This window comes from Phasianus colchicus, chromosome 3 (genome assembly GCF_987193195.1).
Source record: "Phasianus colchicus chromosome 3, bPhaCol1.hap1.1, whole genome shotgun sequence".
NCBI lineage: Eukaryota > Metazoa > Chordata > Aves > Galliformes > Phasianidae > Phasianus > Phasianus colchicus.
The window spans coordinates 10,670,863-10,694,684 of NC_143438.1; positions in this window are offsets into that span (position 1 = coordinate 10,670,863).

Below are 23,822 nucleotides of genomic sequence, written 5' to 3' on the forward strand. Positions count from 1 at the left end.
TTTTTTTTTTTTTCCTTTTTCACTATTTTTCCCCTTCCTTCCCTTTCTTTTCTTTTTGGTTTGTTGTTGTTTTTTTTTTTCTTCTTCTTTTCTTTTTTTCCAAAGAACTTCACACATCCGGGACCACCTGGTATCCTGTATTTCCACTGGCCATATTGGAAGCAGTTATAGTTGTATTGTATTGAGTTGTGCCGGCAGTAGTTTCCATGCCTGTCAATGTATCATAGTCCTTTGTTGCCCAGATAAATAAATATTTGATACGCTTTATGTCGATTTTTTTATTCAGTGGCTGTCTTTACCCAGGCGTATTTTTGTTCTTGGCAGTATTTTTTATTCAGTATGGTTACAGTAATTGAGTTTAACTCTCCCTTGACAATTGCTCCTTGCAATAAGCAGCTGAACCCATTGTTTCCCTCAAGTATAATAAAAACTTACTTTCAACTTGGAGTTCAGAGCAGGGTATCATTTAGATATTCCACCGAGTCTGTATTCAGACAAACGACACAATAAAGCACAATGTATTCTTTTGGATAAAAAAACTGTCTGTACTACTAACAAAATGACACGCTATCTTTTCTTTAACCAAAACATAATTTTATTTAAAGAAAAAAAAAAAAAGAAAAAAAAAAACCAAACAAACAAAAATAAAGTTTTATTTTATTTATGTTGACCTCTAGGTTTTTATTTCTGTTTATCCGCAGCGTACAGAATTATAAAGCCTGTACAATTTTGTACGTGTAGTTGTCCTGCAGGAGAGCAGAGAGAAAAGCAAATGGTATCTATCTCAGGAAGGACGTTATTAAAGGAATTACTGCTAAGCAAATACTGAAAATTAGGCGTTGTGAAGGAAAAAGAAACGTCCAGGTGAATCAGAACCGGGTGCTGGAAAGGAAAAGCTCCATAGTTTGTGCCTACGTCACCTCCCAGCTCTGAACTTTAGTGCAATCCTGCAGGAGACAGATCCGTTCTGATGGATGGTTTGTGTTCGGGTGGGAGGCGCAGGTTGGCATTTTGAGATGGCTGCCCCCGTTTGCCAGGAGCTGCGGGCTTTAGCTGAAGTTTCTTCTTGTGGTTGTAAGATAGGGAAGTTTGCTTTAAAAATAATGATGAAAAAGGACGGAGCGTACGGCTTGTAGATGGGTTGTAAAAACGTGTGAGAATTCCGCCTTTGAATCTATTTTCTTTGGCCCAGGGGGTAGGTGAAGTCAGCATTGGGCTGGATTATGTTATATCACAGGAGAAGGGACTAATGCGGTTTAGATTGTAAAGGCTTTTTAAAGAGATGGTCTCCTTGAAGTGATGATGATATTTTGGTACTGGTGGCTGATTTTTCTCTCTTTCCCTTTCCTGCCTCTTCCTCATCTCTCTCTCTCCCCCTCCTGCTCTCTCTTTTTTTTTTTTTTTTCTTAGGCAGAAATGGTGGAGGTTAAGAGGGAGGTGTTTACAATAAAGCTGCAAAGAGAATTAACATTTGCTCATATATTCTGACGTTTGCTAGGGCTGGTGAAGCAAAGCATTAGATAAAGCCCAAGATGTTTCATTTTGCTTTGGTAATCTACTTATGGGAGGCAGTGTAAAATCAATCTTGCCAAGCAGAAAGAGAGTTGGTGGCGTCGAAATTCTATTTTCGAGAGCCAGCCAGTTTATAAAAGCCCTGAATATTTTTTTCTTATAAATTGAAAGTGCATCTTTTGAATGCAAAGCCGCAATTGTTTTAAAAAACAGTTATTTATTGTTTCCGAGAGAGACTGGTTAACTGTAAAGTAGATGTAACAAAATAATGAGGTGAATGAACCCTAACTGTACATATTCTTGACATAAATGAAATGCACAGTATTGTAGCAGGTGAAGTGAAGCATTGTCTATCAGGGCTGTTTTTCTTGGCTGCATCTCAGATTGTGTGTGGGATCCTAACCTCAGGCACAATAGCATTCATAAACAGCAATACATTGCTGCTCTTTCCACAGCAACACATAAATACTCATTTTTAAACGAAAACAATCTTATTATATACCATTCATTCGGATCTGGATTTACAGATGCTTGTTACTTTTAGAAACCTGTACCCAATATAATCGTTTTATACTGGGCGATGTATAAAGCGGTCTTATGCTAGAACATTATAAGGTCGTAATAAATAATGTTTTAAAGATATAATTAGCTACTCCATGCTAGGAGAGCGCATTTCAAGCATCCTTCTGCTGCATTTGCAAGCCACCGAAAAAGAGAAATGAAATGACCTTGCGTAGATATCTTTATGGCTGTTATTTCTGAGGAAGGACTTTGCAGGCGAGGATGGAAATCAGACTGGCTTCAGCTCAGCCTCTTCTGCTGCGACCGAGGCGAGGTTACAAAAACCTGCTAATTACTTCGCTGTTCTTTGGATGCGTTCGTACCGTTGCGCTCAACACGCAGCAGTCAAATTCTAGGTCAGGCTTTCAGACACCAACAAAAATCTGCTGTTGTTTTGTCCTCCAGATTGGCTAGAATTAGGCTGAGTGGCTGAATGCTAGACCAGGGCTGCCACGCCGTGCTGATTTCTGCACGTGAGCCTAACGACGGCTCGGCGCTCGTTCGCCGTGAATAAGGACAGCCCTCCTCTTTGTACCGTAATTCACCCCACCCTCCAAAAATCGAATATTAATATAATTTGAGATTTAACTGGTGGAACAGCCATCAGGACAGCAATGCCCCGCAGCTGAAATAATATTTAAAATAGAAGGGATTTGACATTTGAGAAGTCAGTGGCTTGAAATACCCAGTTGTACTTAGCTAATTCAGTCCTTAACCTCTGGTTTCAAATAAATCAATTACAGTCGATTCCACTTCAGTTCAGAAGTGCACGAGGTTTTTAGTTAATTGAATACATTTTATTCACTTGCTAGGAGTATTCATTTCTCCAAACCCTTACATTTGAAGGCGATTCCTTTATTGCCCTTGATAAATCTGACTGCGTAATCAGATCAGCTCCTTGTTTGTTTGCTCATCTCCTGCCTCGCATTGAAATCCCGGTGTGTGCGCTTCCCTTTCCCTCCTCACCACGTGCGTGTCTCAGCCCAGCCCGGCTTCCCAGAGCACCAGCCCTCACGTTCCAAGAGTGTGGCTGAAATAACAAACGTCTCTCTGACGGGGAGCAGCGTCGAGCCCATCCCAGCCAGCGAAGGCAATGGGATGGAAACAGCTCCAAAGCCAAACATGAAAGGTTAGGAGTTTGCAAAATGCTGGTTCTGGCCCACGCGCCTTTTCTAAGTGTTCCTCCGCCAGTGCTGGGAACTATTAGGGAGTATTTGGAACCTGCTCGGTGTCGGCAGGAGATTTTGGGCGGTGTGGTTGTGACTCGAATCCACTCTAAACAGATAGTGATATATGCAGTACGTTGGGCGTGTTGTTTGCAGAATCCCGCTGGCGTTGGTTAGCTGTTTTGGAAAGGAAAGGGGTTAATTAGCGTCATTATCAATCACTAATGCTTGTCTAACATGTCCAAAGAATAATCAAGTTAGAGAACTGCATGAAGCTAACATCTGCTTCATTCCAATTAAAGATTTTTCCCTATATCGTTCAATTATTGGAAGTCCACACCAGTTTCAGGCTTTGTCGGGGCCATAAAACAGGGTCGGATCGTTAGAAATCTAGAATGGAGGGGAAAGTGCAATATAAATAACAAATGGCTTCATTATTTGAGTTACAGGTGCACGAATGGCCGTGAAAATGAGCGGGGATTACTAAAATGTGTTCCTTCTTTTTATCTCTAGGATGGGTGAAAAAAAAGAAAACAGCCAAGCCTGGTTCTTAGGTCATTTATTCTGCATAGGGTCCAGCTTCTCCATTTGCAATATTTAGTTGAATAACCTGAAACTCCCCAAAAGAGGTAATTTACAATAAGCAGTAGGAAGCTGAGGAAATGTGCAAGTCTTTCATGACCACTTACTAGTAGAGATGAGCAAATCAGCCTTGTTTCTCTTTTTCTGATTGCAGTTCCTAGACTTTCTTGAGCGGGTGAAGAAGGTGATGCTTTCGGAAGGGTGAACCGAAGTATAGCTTGTAGAGGAAGGCAAGATTTGTGTCCTTGCACTGTTACTCCTCCGTTTTGGTGCCTGGTGCTTTAGGTGTGAAGATGACAGACCTGTGTCCTTTATTCCCTGTTACCATCTGCGTAATTACATCTCCACGATGCAGATGTCAGCATTGGTGTCTCAAATGAAAGGGCCAACATTTCTCATCTCTCCAGTAGAGTGGTTGGAGCACATTCATTGAGGAAACCAAAGTGGGAATCAGACTGAGGGGACCGAGAGCTTTCTGATTGAGTGGGAAGGACCCACTGGTCTCCAGGCTGGCTTTCTTTCACACCTTAGTTCCTAGAGGGCAGGAACCAGCACCCAAAACCATCACTGCCCTGTATGGCAAGCGTGTGTTTTCCCTCTCTGAACCAGGACTCTAAAGTTCCAGCAAGCTCCCTGATCTGTGTGTAGCCACACAGCTCATTTGTACAGACACCTTTGGACCAGGTGAAGGAAGAGAAAGTGGGGAATCACATCCTGGGGCAGAAGGAATAACCTTGTTTTCACAGCAGGAAGGTGAAGGACAGCTGAGCGTGAAGTGCGTGCACTGAAACACCAGCTTCTATAAGACATGGACAGCATGAAGATCTTTCCCATCCAGAGATACTCTTGAGCACCACTGCTGTTGCTGCCTGTGGTGTGGTTAATTCCTTTTGTAACCGACTATTGAAAGCAGATGCAGGGGCTCTGAGCAGAGATTTTTTTCTGGCGGGAGCTGTTGCACTCTGTGCCATTGCACTCTTGGGGATGTATATTTCTTCCATGTGATGGTTTTGGTTATGTTCCTACTGGCTTGTCCATCCTGCAGAGCTTTCTGAGCTCATGCTGCCAGCCCCTATGTTAGGTCTGCCTGAAGATAAAGAAGTGGAAGTGAAATATTTGGGGCACAATTTTGGCGCTCCCAGGAGGATGGGGAGAGCAGCCTTCATCTTTCTCCCTCCCTCTGTCCTAGCAGAGCACGTCCTTCTCACTCGGCTTGGTGCCGACAGGATGCATTGCAGGAGCAGGAGGAAAGGGGGAGCTGAGAGGTTTGCCATGCATCTTTCAGGCTGGGCCGGGTGTGAGAGGATGGGGATGACCCCATCCCTCACCACAGCCTCCTTCAGAAAGTTTCAGGGAAGGGGCTGAGCCTCTAGCAGAGTGGGGCAGCCTCGTAGGCTGGCTGTTTGTGCTCTCTTTGTCACACCCGTGGGGGGTGTTCCTACCTTTCTGTCTCTCTGTGTGCCCATGCCAAGGGATGCAGTGGCTGTGCACAGAGGTGCGTGCAGCTCTCTGTGGGTATACGTGTGGATGCCCGTTGATCTACAAGGCTGTGCTTATTTATCTCACCATCCATCCCCGGGACTTTTCGAGAGGCTGGGAGCGGGGGGGTGGGTGGGCTGTCTCCAGGATAGTTGATATTCTAGGTTCAGCCTCTTTCTCCGCTCTCATTCTCTAAACCCAGCCAGGGGGAGTGTCGCCCCAGGCCGAACATATGCTTCTTTCCATTGCGCTAATCCACCTTCAGCGTGGAGGAATAATTGCTCGAGTGTCCATGGCTCCTCGGCGCTTTGTCCCTCGCTGGCTCCCATCAGCTTGGCACACGCCATCTCAATCAAATCCTTTCAGAGCCCTGTCTCCTTTTATCATATCCCCGCTCCGCCGAGAGGAGAGGAGGGTCGGGCCCTGCCAAGCAGCCCCGCCGGGAAGGGGCCCGTCCCATGGCGTGTGGGCAGAGGGCTGGGGGGGTTCACGCCTCGCATGTCCCCCCACCGGGAACAAAGGGGCCACCGTGCAGCACCGGACTGAGTGTACTCCGCCTGCTTTTGGGTGTTTTGTTGTTGTTGTGAAAGGGGAAAAATGAAGGAAAAGAAAAAAAAAAGGAAAAAATAAAAGGAAGAAAGAAAAAAAAAAGGGGGGGGGTAGGGGGAGGAGAGGGGAGAGAAGGAGGAAAAGAAAGAAAAGGAGAAAAATGAGAAAAGAAGAAACAAAGATAGAGGAGAAAAAAAAAAAAAGGAAAAATAATAATTTAAAAAAAAACCACAACCAAAAGCAGACAGTCTGGTTAATCTTTTCCCTCTAGTTGTGTTCAGAAAACCCTCCTGCAGCCGGGGGCTGTGTGTGAACCCCCCCCATACCTCTCTGGGATCACCGTACTGCTGATGTAAAGCTTCTGCCACCTTCATAGCATGTTGTGTTCCCCTCACCTGGGTTTTTCCCTTTTCTCAGACAGAGAGATCCCAGACAAGATGGAATAGAGGGAAGGGAGGGATGCCCCAGACCCCAGACCTTCCTAGCTGGGTTTGGCCTTCAGGGGTCGGGGAGGGGGTGGATCGGGGTAAGGGCAACATCCCCCAGGCCTTTGTGGCACCAGCCCGGCTGTTTATTTCTTTATTTTCATGCCTTCGCCTTCAGGCGAGGGGGCCGTGAGTGTTATGAAGGGGATTGAAGATTTCTCCTAGGAGCCTTGAATGAAAGAAAAAAAAAAAGAAAAAAGAAAGAATGAAAAGAAAAAAGAAAGTTGAAAAAAGAAAAGAAAAAAGAAAGAAAGAAACAAACCGAAACAAATGCAGACAAAAAAAAAAAAAAAAAAAAAAAAAAAGAAAAGAAAAAGAAAACAAAAACAAAAACAAAAAACGAGAGAAAAATCGGCGCGATTTTTAAATCTTTGCGGGACTATCCAGCTCTTTTTCGCCTCTCGTTTTCTTGCAGCTTCCTGTGATGTGTTACGGGGCCGGTCTGCTTTTCCCTAACGCGGGCGGGATGCTCAGGGGTGCCGTCCCGGCCCCGCCAACGAAACGGTCGCTCCGCGGAGCCGCGCAGGTGAGCACGGCGGTTTCCGAGAGCTCTGCGACCTCCGCGGGGAGATGCGCACTACGCTGGCGGCTGGAGCTGCCCCGTGCGTCTCGGAGTGGTTTCGTTACAGCTCAAGTCTTTCTCGCCGCTGAGAAAAATCGCCTTAAAAAGAATAAATTAAAAAAAAAAAAAAAAAGGAAAAAAAAATCCTCTCTCCACTAGGTTTAGATTTAACCGCAACACCCACAGAAACTGCCTTATGAAAACCAGACTTTTCTATGAAAAGACTCTTCTGGCAGCAATTAGTCTGGCTTTCTTTAACAAAATTCTTTGTAATGTCATTCAGCGGGAAAAAAAAAAAAAATCCCAGGACAATTTTGATTACCCAGTTAAAAAAAAAAAAAAAAAAAGTATATTCGATTTTGCTCTGGAAAAAAAAAAAAGTGTATAAATTGCCCAATAATAGGGAAAAAAAAAAAAAAAAGAAAGAAAAAAAGCTACGATTTTGCGAGGATGGGTTTTTGCTGAAAATAGTCTCACACGTGATGGGCGTAAAACGCTGTACCACGTACACACGTCGAGGATTCACTCGAGGGGTTTGGTCCCGGCTCACCCCCCCGGGCTGGGAAGCGGAGCAGTCACTCTCCGGGCCGGTCCGCCTGCGTTCGGCGTTCAGAGGCGGTACCAAACCCGCCCTCGGGAGGCTGCGCCCGGCCGAGCCGCGCTGAAAATCGCGGCGCAACACAGCGCGCACGGAGCCGCGCTGCCCCTCGGGAGTAGGGCCGACCCTGCCCACCTCCGGGGAAGAAGGAGGAGGTTGAGGAAGGGGCTGCGGGTGCTGCCTACCTGGCCGCTTGTCGCGGGCGCTCGGGCAAAGTCGGTCCCTCCGCCTCGTCCACAGGTTTTTGCGACTTCCCTTCTCCCCCCCCCCTCCCTCTCCCTTCGTGCTTTGGTGAAAGGTTGCGTGTTCCAGCCCAGAGATTCAGATGTTAAACTGCTACAACGGAGTAGGAAAAGGAGGTGTTGGGAGGAAGGGGGGGGAGGCGTGTTTATATTTCAGATCTTCTAAAAGGTCGGCTTTAATTAGGTTAAATACAAGTATTATTGGCCCAGAAACACATGCTGCGCCAAGCTCGTGACAAGCCTAATTGCAACGCAAAAAAAAAAAAAAAAAAAAAAAAAAAAAAAAAAAAAAAAGATGATGGGGGGGGGAGGGAGAGGGAAGAGAATGTGAACTGCCCCGAACTCACCGCCCACCCCTCCAGAACCCGCAGCTGGTCCTGCACTCAGCCCCGGGCATCGCAGCTTGAGGGGAGATGGGGAGAGGGAACCATTCGCCCTGAATCACAGATTTCCACGGCTCGGAAAGAAAAAGGTAAACCTCCTGTCTGGCTCAATTAATAAACATGGTAATTTCACACCCAAAAGGAGGACATTATTTCACGGGAGCTCTATCGACTCCATCACAAAGGGTCACAGCGCAGCTGTGCGCGCCCGGGGTTATTATGCAGCCGGGCGATAGGGTCCCGCTCGCCATCCCGGCTCCTTCCTCGAGGCTGCCCATCGCCCCCGGCAGCGCTCGTGTCACCTCTCGATAAAGGATTTACCCATGTGCGAGGAAACGGGGCTGCTATCAGAGCGGGGGCAATCAGCGCTGCAGCACCCCCGTCGCCCCGTCTCCATTTAACTTTTTATTTTTGTATTTCCCCCAAACAAACAAAACGACCCCGAAGTTATTTATTTCAAGGCGCATCCTCCCACAGACGGTGGACCCGAAGGAGGGATGGGAGGGGGGGAAGGTCCTCTTCTTGCAGCCCCCCCCCCTCCCCCAGGGGCCGCCCCGGCACACGGAGCCGGATGGGTCTGCGGGATTCCCTGTGTGGGGAAGCGGGTCCAGAAGCTGCGAGGCACCGCATTAACCGCGATCCCCTAATCTCTTAATCACATTACGTTTTAAGTGAGCATGTGTAATTTCACCCATCAATGATTTATTTAAGCGCCGGAGCACAATTACTCCTCTCGCACACGCTCTGGCTGCAGAGCATTGTTTGTCACGTACCGGGGCTGAGACCTGGCCGGGACCCCCCCCAGGGGGGTGGGATCCCCCCCTCCTTTTACATTGCGAAGCCCCTCCGCTGCTGCCGGGCCGGTGAGAGCTGTGCTTTACCCTGCTTCAAGCAGGTGTAATTTACGAGGAGGGGGGGTTTGAGGGGAGCTGCGCTTCACCCTTTCAGAACCCTCCATTAGCGGAGAGGTAAATAGGGCTCTCCTGGAGGAGGACGGCATCATCCCTTTCCCTCCCCCAGCTCCCTTGCAGCCTTGGTGGGTGCGGAGACGCAGCCCCCCGGGGGTCGGGGGAGGCTCCGCCCGTCTCCGCCGCGTCGCGCCTGGGGGCCGCGGGCGGTGCGGCTTCGTGGGGGTCCCGGGGGCAGCTTTCCCTTAACCCGCCAGCGGCGTAACCATTGGAATTATTATTATTAATTCGCTTTTGGGTCTATAGGGAGAGAAAAAGCATCCCCCAAACCAGGAGCTGCCCAGGAGCCCCCAGTTACTCTCAAGGCTTTGTTCCACACGTGCCGTCATCAAACCATGGGTGCAAGAGGTGCTTCTCTCTCGAACATCTTTAGCCAAAGACTGAGACCTTCTCCCCTTCCATTAGGTGTTTTTTTTTTTTTTTTTTTAACCCCCTTCTCCCCTCCACCCTGCCTCCAAACGCTGCTTTATTCAGGCAGACTGAACGCTGCAAAAGAAACAAAGAAGAGAAGAAAAAAAAAAAAAAGAAAGAAAGTAATTACATTTTTGGAAAACAAACAATAATTACACGATCCAATCGGTATAACAGTAAGCGAAACACAGCAGCGGGAGTTACAAATGCATCCGAGCCGCGGAGATGGGGCTCCGCCGCTGACTCAGCGCTTCGGAACCTCCGAATGATCCTCACTCACATCGGGTTTCCGTAGCGCTGTTCGGCTGCAGGCTGTTGGCTGTTAAATCAGTGCGTCTCTCGCTGACGAGGCACGTGTTAGCGCCCTAAAAATAATAATAATTAAGAAAGAAAGAAAGAAAAGAGGGAGAAAAAAAAAAAAAAAAAAAAGAAGAAAAAAAAAAAGAAGCAGCCGTTTCTTTAGGTGAAACAATCCCGGTGGGTGAGAAATACGGGCGAGCTCTGCCCTTGCCCTGTTCCCTGCGCCCTGGATCCGCAGCGCTGCCGCTTGGAGGGGCTTCAAACCCCCCCGTTAGGACACGCTGTGCCATCACGGGGCGGTGCTGGCACCAGAACCCCCTCCCCGGCCCCCGCCACTATTTGGGATGCTCCTCAGGATGAGAAGGGAGCGGTGCGGGTGGGTTTATTTATTTTCCGATGGGCTCGATTTATTTTAATCGGGAGCCCTCAGGATTGGTCGCAATGATACGAACGGTAGCGATGGGGAGGGCTGGAGGCTGGGGGGAGCTCTGAGGGCAGCAGCGGGGCGTCCCACGGAACCAGTGGTGGATGGAGGGGGGATCACCGCGTGTTGCGTGCTGAGGGGTACATGAAATGTGGCAGTTTGGTCAGACCTTCGTTCCGCTTCCCGTGAAGCGATAAAACAAAAAGGGAGACAAAAAGACCAAAAAGAAAAAAAATATATAGGGAAAAAAAAAAAAAAACGGAGAAAAAAAGGAAAAAAAAAAAAAAGAAGGAAGAGGTGGGAGAAGAAAAAAAAAAAAAAAAGAACATCAACCAAACCCCCCACCCCGCGCTGCAGGAGCAGCACAGGAGCGGTGCCGCTGCCCCAGTGCCGCTCCCGGGCGGTAACAGCGCGGTGCTGCTCGCTCCTTGAAAACAACCGCCGTCTATTTTTGGTCAGGAAACTCCAGACAGAAGTGGCGAGTAAAGCTTTAAACCATTTGGAAATTCCTTTATGATTTAAAGAGAGAGCCAGGGGGCTTTCGTCCTCTCGCTGCCATTGGTTGCGAGGAGGGCAACAAAAGAGGCAAAATGCATTCTCCGAGTAACTGGCGAAGCGTTTCATATGCATCAAAGGGAAAGAAAGAGCTAATCCGAAAATGACCACTTTAATGTACACAAAACCGTTGCAAACCCGTGGCTACAGCGGCGGGACCGAGGGGGATGTTTAACTCTCCACCACAACAAAAAACCACACTTAATGTCATAATAACAGATATTAAACAAAGGGGAATGAAAGGATCTCACGCTGGCTTTGCTGCATTCTTGAGGCTAATTAAAAATATACAGAAAGAAGACATAGTTTGGGTCAAAATGGCATGAGAGCCGCCCTGTGCCAGTGGAGGGGCCGCAATTATCAGCTTAGGGGCCGAAGGGGAGCTCTGGCTGGAGCCAGGGCCGGGGAAGGGGAACGTTGTCCCGGTTCTGTCCTGGGTAACGGGGGACAGCAATAAGGGGACTAAAACAAACACGGCAGAGCCTTCACCCCCAAACCTCGTTGTTTTCTTCTTTTTATTTTGTTTTGGTTTTGTTTTCGGAGGCCACTTTGTCAGCCCTGCCATTCAGATGGAGCCGGGGTGTGTTTACCTGTGTCGGGTGGTGACTCCGCTCCTGCCCCGCGGGGTGGGCGGCAGAGCTCCGCATGACAATGCCACCCCGGGGAGAAAACCCCAGCACAGAAGGGACCTTCCCCAAAACTGGAGCCAGACGCATTCAAATGCGAGATAAGGCTCATGCAGGCGATTGACCGTTTGATTAAACCGGGGAGGGCAGCTGTATTTCGGCAGGGCTGCTGCGGGAAAGCCCCCAGCCCCACTGCTCTCTGCAGGTACAGCGAGGTCGGGCTGAATGTCTTCCTCACTCTTCATCTCCTCCTGGTGCTGCGGTGGGGATAGGGCTCTTCCAGCTCCCAGGCAAGACCTCCCTCACCTGAGGGCCTTTCCAGGAGGCCAGGAAAGTTTCCCCTTTTATTGTAGGGTGTTCAGCTCGGGGCTGCACGTGCAGTGCAATTATCTTTTACCAACACGGTGACTCCTGCTGACCCCGTGGCACAGCTGCCGTGATGGAGCAGAAAGTTAAGTATTAATTACTGCCTGGAAATCCAAGAGGTCTTCTCCAGACAGCATTGCTAACACTTCCGAGACCGACTTCATCCTGAGCTGTTCGAGTAAAAGCTGTCAGATGGTGATTTCAGTCAGCATCGCTCCTCAGTCTGTAAAATCATACAGAGGGGAGAAGAATATCTGGTGTCTGAAGGCTTGAGCTGGAGCTCTCTGCCTTCTGCTGTGCTTATGGCTTTGGAGTGACACCTATGCATCAGCATTTGGAATATTTATGTGCTGTTTTCAGCAAACGCCTGCAGAGAAATGCTGCTCCCCTTTTAGGGACGCTCGCAGGATTGGAAATGGGGATGAGAAAGCTCATTTTCTGGCTGCACATATAGGTGTATATTGCTTGATCTTGTGGTCCTCTTTGGCTAGGGAGCCAATGTGCATCCCAATATCTGGCTGCTCTGCATCCTTCTTGGGCATGCGGCCTCCTGTACCAGGCTAAGATAACACTGCCAGGTCTGCGAGGGAAGCAGCTCTGCATTGGACAGGGCTTCACTGATCATTTGTGCTGAATGGCAGCTCTGAATCCATGCTTTCTTTGTGGTAGGTGCCCAGAGAGCTGAGTGGGATGCTCTGAGGATGTCCGCAGCACCTTGCCCATCTCCTAAGGGTGGGCTCTTACCTGTGGCTCACAGAATATTGATTGTGGTGAAGCTGATGCTTGTTCCTTAGTTCACTTTGTAAGAGATCCAGAGAGTATCGATGTGGCTGGAGTCCCCATCAGGACAAGTACATCCAAATAGCAATGGACAGACGGATTTGAAAGTAAAAATGATTCCATGCAGCAACAGCTTCGTGTACATCTCATTCCTGGAGAGAGAACTTAAAAAGCTATCTTATTGTAGAGCCAGTTGGACTCTCGAGATAAAAACGTTAGGAGGAATTTGAATCTAATAGTAAAATTATCATCATAATCACCAAAGGAAATGGAAATGAAAGCCAGAGGAGCTTGACCATTTCTCCCAGGCTAATAAAATGATCTGCTGGTTTGTCTTGCTCATATCTGATAGCGTCTAATTGCCATGACGGCTGCAGTCCCATTGCCTGTGTAATTTTCAAGCACTTTACTGGTCGTCTGCAAAAATTTGCCTTCATGTGAGTCTTGGTTTATGTATTCTTCACTAGAAAGTGCCAATTCTCTTAACCAAAATTGCACAAAATGATTGGTTACACCATAAAAATAAACACTGATGGATCTAGGGCCAGAATGCATCAGCATTTCAGCCTTGTGGGTGTGAGCACTCACAGCATATTCCATATGGGCACGTTTCCTCGTGTGCTTCTTCCCCAGCTGGGTGGGTGTGCTGGAATGGGGATGGAAGGGACCTGCTACCCCTGCACCCTCTTTGCTTCCTTCTGTAAGAGGGGATGGGTGAGATAGCAGCTCAGTACACAGCACGCTTTTCATGGCTGGTTTGAGGCCTACGCCACAACTGCAAGCTGTCGGCACATCAGAGAAATGAAATACACCATATCCCTTCTGCAGTTGACAAGTTTGATCTTCCTATTTTTCAAGTACAGAGGTGCTGGGATTAAATTCATGTGGCTGTGCCTGGTAGTTTTGCACTGAGAGCAATGGGAAACAGCTAGGTGTCTCTCTGCACTTTCAGGTGCTTCAGTGCTTTAAAAATCTGATCCCTGTGTGTCTGTGTCCTTGTCTTAAAATAGGCCTGACTGCCTTGGAAGCAGTTGGAACTATTACCACAAACACTCCCTGGCCTGTTTCTAAGCTCAAGTTAGAAGATACAGACAAAAAAAGGACACCGTGAATCCATGCTACACGTGCCAGGATAGCATCAAATAGTGCCAGATGGAGAGCTGGGCCCTGCAGATAGCGATGCATGAGATCATCTGTGCCCGTGGGGCTCAGGGGGCTGCTCATGCTGGGAAAGCTGCTCCCACACCTCAGCATGTGGAGACCTGGACACAGAGGTGAGGCAGCCCCGGCACTACGCCATCCCTTGCACCTCTGTGACTGAATCTGCTGCTCCTGTTTTGCTGACAAAACGCATGAGGAGGAGAATTCTCAAGGAGACAAAGCAAAGCTCGCACCCCTGCTTATAAATAACACCGAGGTTTAGACCCAAAGTGACAGGGAGCTCGCATTTTGAGCTGGGTCCGCGTCCCGGATTCACCCTGCTGAGTGAGGAAGCAGCACTGTCACTTCAGATCCCTGCTTTCTGTGGCACAGGCAGCGTCCAGGGTGGGAATGGTCACACGCATCTACTGCTGCGTTTCTTCAGTGGCAGCGTGGCTTTTCTCTGGCTACTCATCAAGTGGGTTATTTGTCCCTAAACTCAGTAGCCTCCATCAGACCCAGCCTCTGAGATCCGAGATGAATCTCGCTGGTAGCAGCCTTTCTGGTGGCCTTTTCCATGGGGTCCCCTGCACGATGGACCTGTGGTTCCTCAGTCATTGCCCTTCATCCTGTCCCTGAATGCCTCCCGTGAACTCCCACAGAAGGGTTCTGAGCACAGCCGAGCAGCGTGATATGTCTTGGCATCCCTGCCCAGGCCTCTTCTGAATGTGCTTCCCCTTGTTCACAGCAATCAGGCCATTCACAATGATGGTTCAGCAATGCCTCCCAGGCAATCGAGGGCATGATCGGTCCTCCTTCTCCAAATTTTGTTGCGAATGAGTCAGATATGTCAGCTCAGCATGGAGAGGCTCTGTGAGCCCAGTGGGTGCCTGTGGATCCCTCACAGCCCTGGTTGCAGAGAGAAGATGGCTCCTGGAGCTGCAGCACTGCTAGGCTGCAGGAGGGTCTGCTGCCAGCATCCTGTCCCCAACATCCAGGGCACAAGACCACCATGTTCTGTCACTGCCAGAAGACTTGGCCACCTCTTGGCTTTGCCTAAAACTCATGGTAGAGTGAGTGGCAGAAATATTTGCCCTCTTTAAACAGGTCTACCTGCCTCTCTCTCTGTTGGTCTGGGTAGGTATTCTCTTGTAGCTGACCCTAGGCTTTGAATATTCGAGGTTAGGAGATTAATGTCAGAGGTTAAGAGACTGAAGGGCTTTGAATTTAGGGATTTTCTGTCCCTTGTCTATAGAGGCAGAACTGTCATTACATCCAGCTGTACCTTCTGAAGCAGTACAGGCATATGGACATACTGCCATGTGTTAGCAACAGAATGACAAAATCTAGAAGGGACTCTTCCGTTAATTACTACAAAATGGCAACTAAGGTAGGCAGCAGATTTTATTTTAGTGACAAACAAAGAAAAAAAAAAAAGATATCTCTTGCCACTTCTGCTTGATGTTCTAGTCAATCCACTCAGTTTTCAAGGGGAATCCTATTCAGGTCCAGTCTTTACTTCATCCACTACAAAATACAGGACAGAAAATGGTAGCAATAGAGCACAAGGGAAAAAGGAAGGGGTTGTCCATAACTACTTACATTTGAGGTAGCAGAAAGCATGCACATCCTATTCTCTCCTTAACAAAGGATCCTCTATCTCATTCTTAGATGGTAAATGGCCACTTGATTAAGTCTGGTCATGGTCTACCATACTAGTCCCCCTCCTCTTTCTGTTGCAGCAGTACAGCCTAGACGTGGGCAGTGAGCAAAGACAGAAGCAAGTGCTTTCAACAATGCCCAATAGACATCACTCAGCCAGCTCATCCTTAAATAAGCCTTTATTTTGGGCAGTTCTTTTTACCAGGAAAAGGCCTTGGGATCAGGCCATCTGGGATCTAGGGCTGGAGCAGCCCTGGGCAGAGGAAGCGCAAGCGTTTGCTGGTTTGCCCTGCAGCAGAGTGATGTCAGCAGCACAGCACCTCCTGCTCCAGCACACGGGGCAGTGCTGTTGTTGTCCTCTGCCGGAGGGAAGCAGTTCAAGGCCAAACATCATACCCTACACAGAGCTGGGGAGAAATGCAAGCCTCTCACTTTCCAAACCCTGGTGTAAACCACCCTGTCTCCCCGCAGGGCTGTATAAGATTTCCAGCGCATGGTATGGACGTATAGGATAAAGGGAAAACGTTAAAGAGTTTGCACGAGGTGCTGGGTTTTCAGGAAACAAATTTCAAGCATCTTGTAATTGCTTTTTAGATTATTGGGTGCAGAGAAGGGTTTGGCCTGTATCCATGCATGGGATCAGAAGTAAAACTTGTTTTAATGAAATCCCAGCAACTGCCATCCCCGCATGCTTTTACTGCTGCTGTTGGGAGCTAGACTACAGTTATGAGCTCACTGTTCATGAAAAGTAGAAGTTAAATGTAAGGATATTGCAAAAACAGAAGATAAGAATAGTTTTTTTCCATCCAAATTTAACTTCTGCTTGGTATGTGAATTTGCAGTGCCAAAATGGTGGTGGGTGGGTGTTTCTTTTGTGTTGCTTGCATATTAAGGATGTAATGAAAATGAGCCCAGTGATTATTCCAAATTCACCTAGTAGCCAAAAAAAAAAGGGAGAGAGCCCTGGGGAGCAGCTGTGACAAACTCTCACTCCACAGTGCTCCAGCTGACCTCTTCACAGTGTGCATGGGACCTTTCCTTGTCTGGTGCTGGGGGTATCAGAAATGCTGCATATACACCTGGATAAATAAGAATGGCTGCACAGGCTCTGCAAAAGGACCGTCTGCATTGAGCTATGCCTCTGCTCTTCCTGCAGCAGGGTGACATCCCCTCGGGGTTGTCTGCTGCAGCCCCTGTCACTGATGGTGGGAACGGAAAAATCCCAACCTGCGCTGCAAGTTAACTCTGCAGCATTATCATAAAGAGCATAGGTGCACAAGGGGCTATTCTCCTGGCTGCATTTATGTGCTCACCGCTCAGCGCTAATAGCAGCTACGCTCGTCCATCCCACAGTGGGAACAAGCCTCTTAGTGAATAATGTAGTGTTAAATTCTGGTAAAACATCAAAGTGCCAGTAAAACCAGCGCTGTAAGATTACCTCTGGCAGCTCCAGCTTGTGACTGAGCTATTTTTAATATTATAAAATCTGTTACTCCCTTCCCATGAATAGGCACACTGTATTTTGCTCTTTCAAGTCACAACGTGCCTCTGTGAATATCTTTCTCTCCTGCTTTCTCTTTTTCGGGTTTCTCAACACTCTCTCTTTGGAGGAGTGTAATACCGGGTGCTTAAAGACTCAAGGCAATGAAGAGCCTCCTATGTGAGAGAGACCCTCATGCTGCTCTTCAAGGGCAGGCTGGTTGTTTGCTGTAAGCCAGCAGCAGCAGCAGCACGCCTAGGTAGGATTGCACGTGTGGTACCTACAAAATATCTTGTGCTTCTCACTGGGAACTTGTGCTTCTCACCTGGGATCCCAGAAATACCTCAGCATACAGAGAACATAGGAACCACAAGAAAAGGCCATGGGAACAGGAAAAGGCCTTTTTAATTCCACCTTCCTGCTTTTTCATCCTCCTCCCCCATTCTCCAGCAACAAATGGAGGTGTCTGTGCAACTCATTTACATGCTTTGCTTTGACTGCCTACTCCAGTAATTTAGTCCATATGTTTATTGCCCTTTGTGCAAAATACTTCTGCCTGTGTTCCCTATTTGCTTATAATTTCCTAATTTTTCACATCCTACATCTTTTTTTTTTCCCCTAAAATTATTTAGTTTTCTTTTGAGCCTTCTCACCCACCTGTGATCTCTGTCACATTTCTGCAGCCTCGGTAAAGCAGTGCCTTGTTCATGGGCACCACGCTGAGGCTGCAGACAGGATGGGACCTACTGGGAGCTGCAATTAGTACCAGCTCTGTGTCAGCAACTCTCCTCTGCTGTTTCGGGAGCCACAGCTTTCCAGAACAGGCCCATAAGGAGAGGAAGTATCAAAGCATATCTCAATACGTAGCTGGGTTTAACAAAGCACTGAGCTGCATGCAGCAGCTCCAGCTTGACAGGGAAATGCTCCAAGTCTGAAAATGTGGTTTGAGCCCAAGATTTATTTTTGAGATCGTCAGCCATTCAGTTTTGAGGAAAAGAGTGACAAATGCCACTGTTGAAGTTCTGCTGTGCCCTGATGATTATCAATGAGTTTTTGTGTCAGGGCAGCATCAGTGTGGCATGTCCTGGATTCCCCTTAGCCCAGGTGCATTGGTGGAGACCCTCTAAGCATCACCTCAACTGCAGAACTTCCAAATGCTCAGACATCTCAGTGCTGCCCAGGAGTGCTGGTTGAATAGGACTTCCCATGAAACTGGAAATTCTGTGCCTTGAGACAAAATCTTATGCATCCTGAACCTCAGGCAGAGGCATAGGAACACAGTACAAGGTGATGGGCACTTTTGGTGCCCAACGTGACCTGGTGGGGCTTTGAGCATTCAACTCACCTGAGGGAATGCAAGATCTGCCCATGATAGCTTTTGCTGATGGCTGCTAGAACATATATATATATATATTTTTACTATGAACAAAACAAGTAGTAAGTTTTTTAATGCATTTGTGGTAGCATGTTAGTGAATTGCTATTTAGTTTTTTTAGATATCATCCTTAGTTTTCCTCCACATGATGTGTGACTGCAAGTCTTTGTGGTTCTTTTTTTCTTATAGTCTTCAGTAGCTGTACTTCCAAAAAGATGGGAACGATTGATTCTGTCATGGCTGAATTCTTCATGTAGAAAGATGCTTACACTGTGTAGAATCATAGAATCATAGAATTGCTCAGGTTGGAAAAGACCTTCAAGATCATCAAATCCAACCACAACATAACCATACTACCCTAACTCTAACAACCCTTTGCTAAATCATGTCCCTGAGCACCACATCCAAACAGTTTTTAAACACCTCCAGGGATGGTGACTCAACCACCTCCCTGGGGAGCCTGTTCCAGTGCTTAACAACCCTTTCTGTAAAGAAGTTTTTCCTGATATCCAGCCTAAACAGCTTTAAACATGGAAGCCATCTGTTTGACTATGGGTCAGCCCCACAGATTTTGGATGTATATCCACACCATTGCTTCTCACAGCGTTAGATAAACTCTTCTCACAGTTGTCTCTAACATCTATGTCTAGATATGGATCTATGTCAAGATCTAGATCTATTCAGTGTGTTATTCACAGCAGATAAATGAATAAATCCACACACACATATATAAAACCGAAGTGGCATATGTAATTTGCTGGGGAATCCTGGCAATAAAAAGCCTTGAAGGGACCAAAGTTTGCCTAAATACCAAGCACCAGACCAAGTATGTCCCAGGACATATTCTGTTCAATCCATGTCATTATGTCTGGTCACCATGCAATGCTCTTAACTGTACTTTAGGTTTTCCTACCTGGGATGGAAATGCGTTTTCTTTGCCCATCGCTATGTGGTTTCTACCAAGAATAGTTTCCATGGCATTGCTACGGGTCTTCGTTCAGGGAAAACATCTCTCCAATAGTGTAATTGCCTCTTATTTGACCTATAAATCCCTGTGAGGAAAAGGAAGGTGTCTTGTGATCATGCGGCAAGAATTTTGCATATCCCGATGTCAAGCTCTGCCCTCTAACACACGATGGCAGATCCCAGTAGAGGTATCAGATGTGCCCAGAGACTCATCCTTTGGGGGCATTTTTTGTTAAAAGGGGCCCAAGCAGTGCATGTATCTAAAAGCCAATATCACGGGTATGTCAGACAATGAGAGAGGTGCATGGGGTGCATTTTCCTTTCGCAAAGGCTCTGGTTAGCAAGGTTGCTCTTATGCCATCCCATTCTTTCTTCTCGGGCACTGCATCCTGCTGGGGCTGCTCTGGGACGTGGGGAAGCATCCTGGGATGCAGCCCAACCTGGCTGAGTTTTTCTGATCTACACAGGAGAAAATCTGTCCTGCTGCTCAGATACTGTGCCTGCACACTTGCCCTGGTAATTTTTCATTTGCTTTATTTGACACGTCAAATTGAGGCTAAGGTTTTCACTCTCCTGGTTTTTAACAGTTACTGATTTTACCACGTTTGGTTTGGCAGTTAAAAAAAATCAACAGAAGGATTACATTTCAATGGCACAACACCCTAATCCTCAGGCAAATGATTTGTCCAAGCTTAATATGAAGTACTTAGGATGTATTGTTTGATGTAAACACTAGTTCTAATAAAATGGTGCCTGAGGTACAGTTCTTCAACTTGTAATACCGTATTTGTGTTGGCCTGTACACATTGGATTTGAAACTATTATGATAAAATATATCCTTTTTAGCCTGATAAAAAAAAAAAAATCACAGTGTAGGGAAGGACACAGAGCATAAACAGGAGTCTCCTGCATGCTGCAAGCTGTATTAGGGTCAGCTAGGTCTGCACCCTGCTGTCCATAGGGTATGCCTAGGGCAGAAATCAGCTCTGTGCATGGCATTTTTCCCTTCCAACACGTGTGCAGGGCAATTCCCATCACATTCAGCAGGCAGAAGAAGGTCATCACCTCCCCTGCTGCTCGTGCTACCTAGTTCCTCTGAGAGCTTTTCACAGAAATAGTAGAAAACACATTGTTCTGGCAGGGTTGTGGCAGTGTGGCTCACCCATGACTGAATGCCTTTTGGGAGTAAATGCTAATATTGTGAGTGAACTTTCTCATTCTTGTTCAAAATAAGATTGTTTTTATGTCTGTCTTGGAATCCTTTTACATAACGAGACATGAGTGTTGATGGGTGGGGGGATCTTGTTTGACATGAAGGTTTTGTGTTTGATGGGAGAGGAATGGTACCCTACACCTTTCTGAGTAGTTCTCTGTTTTCCCCAAGGACAAACAGAAACTTTAGTTATGTAATGAGAAAACGTTCAGTTTTCTTGCTCAATTTCTTGTGGGACAAGCTTATGAAGTGGGAGCATGATCAGATATTTCCATTGCCAGGGCTCAGTGCCTATTGTCGCATGCATTAGAGCATGGGGACTGGGTAAGTAGGCCCAGGCTTCATAGAGAGCATGGTAGGAAAAGGCACTCAGTGCTACAGGGGCTGACCTGTCCTAAGTAAATACATGAACAGAGGCAGGTAAAAAAAAAAGGGGAAAATCTAGCACACACTGCTGCTGTAGGCAGACCCAGACGATGAACAAAGTTGTGCTGGGGAGGAGTTGGGGAGCCAGAAAATGCAAACAGCACCCAACCCTCCTCCTCCTTCTGAAGTTCTGTTTCACAATCAGCTTTACAGTGAAAACAGAAAAGTGTGGGAGCCAAAATTCAAGGAACAACAACAACAGAAGGTGAATTTCTACTTCTTTCCTTGGAGGGGAAAGTCCCATCAGGACTGGTCCCTAATTCTGCCTTAGATCTTTGTTGCCTGTGGCAACAAACCGCTCTGGAAAAAGGTCTTTCTAGGGGCCCCCTTTTGAAGATGTGGCGTGTCCAGTTAATGGTTGGTTATGGGAGAAGCCATGCTAAGTGATTTGGGGAGTTGACCAAACCTCAGAATTTCCTAAGCTGTGTGAAGACACTCTTTCCTAGTTCCAGTAGGTGAATCACACCATTCTGCTGGTCATGGTACCCACAGAGGACCAGAACCAAGGTGCTGCCAAACAAAATATAATCACAGAATCATAGAACATCCCAAGTTGGAAGAGACTCACGAGGACCACTGAGTTCAACACCCAGCTCCACACAGGATCACCCAAAATTCAAACCCTATGCCTGAGAGTACTGTCCAAATGTTCCTTAGATTAGCGCCCTGGGGAGCTTGTTCCAGGGCCTGACCATCCTCCAGTGAAGAATCTTTTCCAAAATCATCAGGATAAGCTCTGAAAGTTTGCTTAGGTTGTGTAGCAATCCCTGTGTGCTGGCAGCTGTGTCACTGCCATCACTGTTTTTTGCTCCAGTGTCCACATGCCTGTGGCCAGAGGTCCTGTTCCCGTGCTGTGACCCAGGCTTCTGCGTTGCACTCTCTCTGCACATCCTCTTAGGCACCTTTAAAGTCAGCAGAGCAATGCTCAGCCCCAAACCTAATAGAGAATTACGCACGGAGGTTGATCAGATAAAAACTGTGCCTTCCACTCTGGGAGCATGGGCTGAAATTACACCCTATAATTATAATGTAGTTAATCTGCAACTGCGCTTGGTATTTTTTTCCTTCAAGCCAATTATTACTAAAACTGTAAACTCAGTATGACTGACTTGTTTATCGCTGCCCTGAGAGGAAATCACCGTTTGGCTTCACACTCCTAAGAAGCCAGGTGCTCGGCTTACCTTACATTTACACTGCCATTTAGATAACATTATTATGAATACCGCTATTTCTCCCGTGTTAATGCAATACTGTTGGCATTAATAATATTTAATTCAGCTCCTCTCTTCCTTAGGAGGAATCAAAGCCCAGAGTCATTATTAAGCATGCATCTGGGTAATAGGCAATGTGTCCCAGCGAAATCACAGCCTGTACAGCGAGGTGGCAATAGCTCCAGTGTGCATGTGTGCATGTGCACACCAGGCAGCCAGCATCTCAGGGGAAAAGCAGCATCTGGCCCTATGGATAGAACAGTTTAGCTTGTGTCCTTGTGAGCTATCCATTTGTTCTGATCTTTGTGTCATTTTCTGATCTGTATCAGTACAAACCTTATTCTGGACCTGTGGCTGAGTGCTCCTCTCCTGCCATGGTGCTGACCCTTTGCAGACCCAGCAGTGGGCACAATGTGATCAAGATCATGTCAATAGATACATCTCACCAGAGAGCCTTCATCCACATAATTAGTGTTATGGTTTGTAGCCTTAAGTTGGATTGCATCTGAAAGACAGTATGGCTCTATCATTTTCTGATCTTGATGTAGATCAACACGATCTTAAAGAGAATGACTTTTGGTTATTGTCAACGTCATCAATGCTAACAAAGGAAAAAGTGGCTAATTGTTTTTTTAAGAAGAACTACTTTTTTTCTTTTAACAGAGAATGAGCATGCTCTTGTCATGCTCGTGCCAAACTGCCCCATTTCTTTCTTTGTGAAATAGCTTCTGCATGCCTAAATCTCTGTCAGTCTTAGAATCAGAGGTCAGATTGCTGCTTCTAGCTCGGGCTGGCAAACCCGTACTAACAAAATAGTTTCTTTGCAGTCCAAATGTCCTGCTCATGTGTGTAGCTGCTCTTTTTGTGTATGCAGAGGAGGAGTGAGCAACCAGGCCTACTGCACATGCCCTTGGAGCTGGAGGGACCTGGTAGCTGACTTGGTCTTTCCGCTAGCATGTGCTGATTATGCTGAGCTCATTAAGAAAACATTGGTAATGCAGAAGTTCATGCAATATTTGACCCAGCTCTCTCACTCTCTTTGAAGCCTTACACATCCTGCACTGCTTGCTTTAGCAAGGAGAGGGGAACAAGCACACGCATGGATGGCAGAGAGGGAAATCAAACCCTGTGAATTGCAAAACCCTGCCCCAATCTCCCACTGGCTCTGTGCTGGGAAAACAAGGCTGGGATGAAAGCACCGAGCCCCACGGTGCGTGGGGAGCAGGGCAGCCTCCCCCAGCCTCAGCTGATGCATGGGCATTGGCTTGCTGTCCTGAGTCCCCCCGAGCTAGCTGTAGGCAAAGCAAAAGTCTTTGGTGATTAATTAGAAAAAGCAGAAAATTATGAATGGACTGTGTGCAGGCAGCGCACGGTGGTATAAATAGTCATGAAGGCGACTCGCCGCGCCGAACACTCTGTGTTTGTGTGAGATCTGATTTAGGTTGTGTCAGCTTAAAGAACGTAATTTCTCCTCCCTGACCCTTTGTTCGTTCTTTACCCAGGATTAGATTTAGAACTTTAAAACTGAGTTTTCGTTGTCTTCATCTAAACGCCTGGTTGTTCATCTGATGCCTGCCTGGAACATATGCTTCTCTTCAGTGACCATAGGAAATTATTATGTTACAATGAATGAATGAGTCCAGCAGTGCTGCAAGTGGTACGCGGCTGTTGTTGCTCCTTTGTGCATGTCAGCAGCCCCGGCACATGGAGCTGCAGATAGTTTGAATTCCCCAGGTTCCTCCTACTTTCCAAAAGAAAAAAAAAAAAAGAAATCCAGACGCAGCTCTCTCAGACGCACAG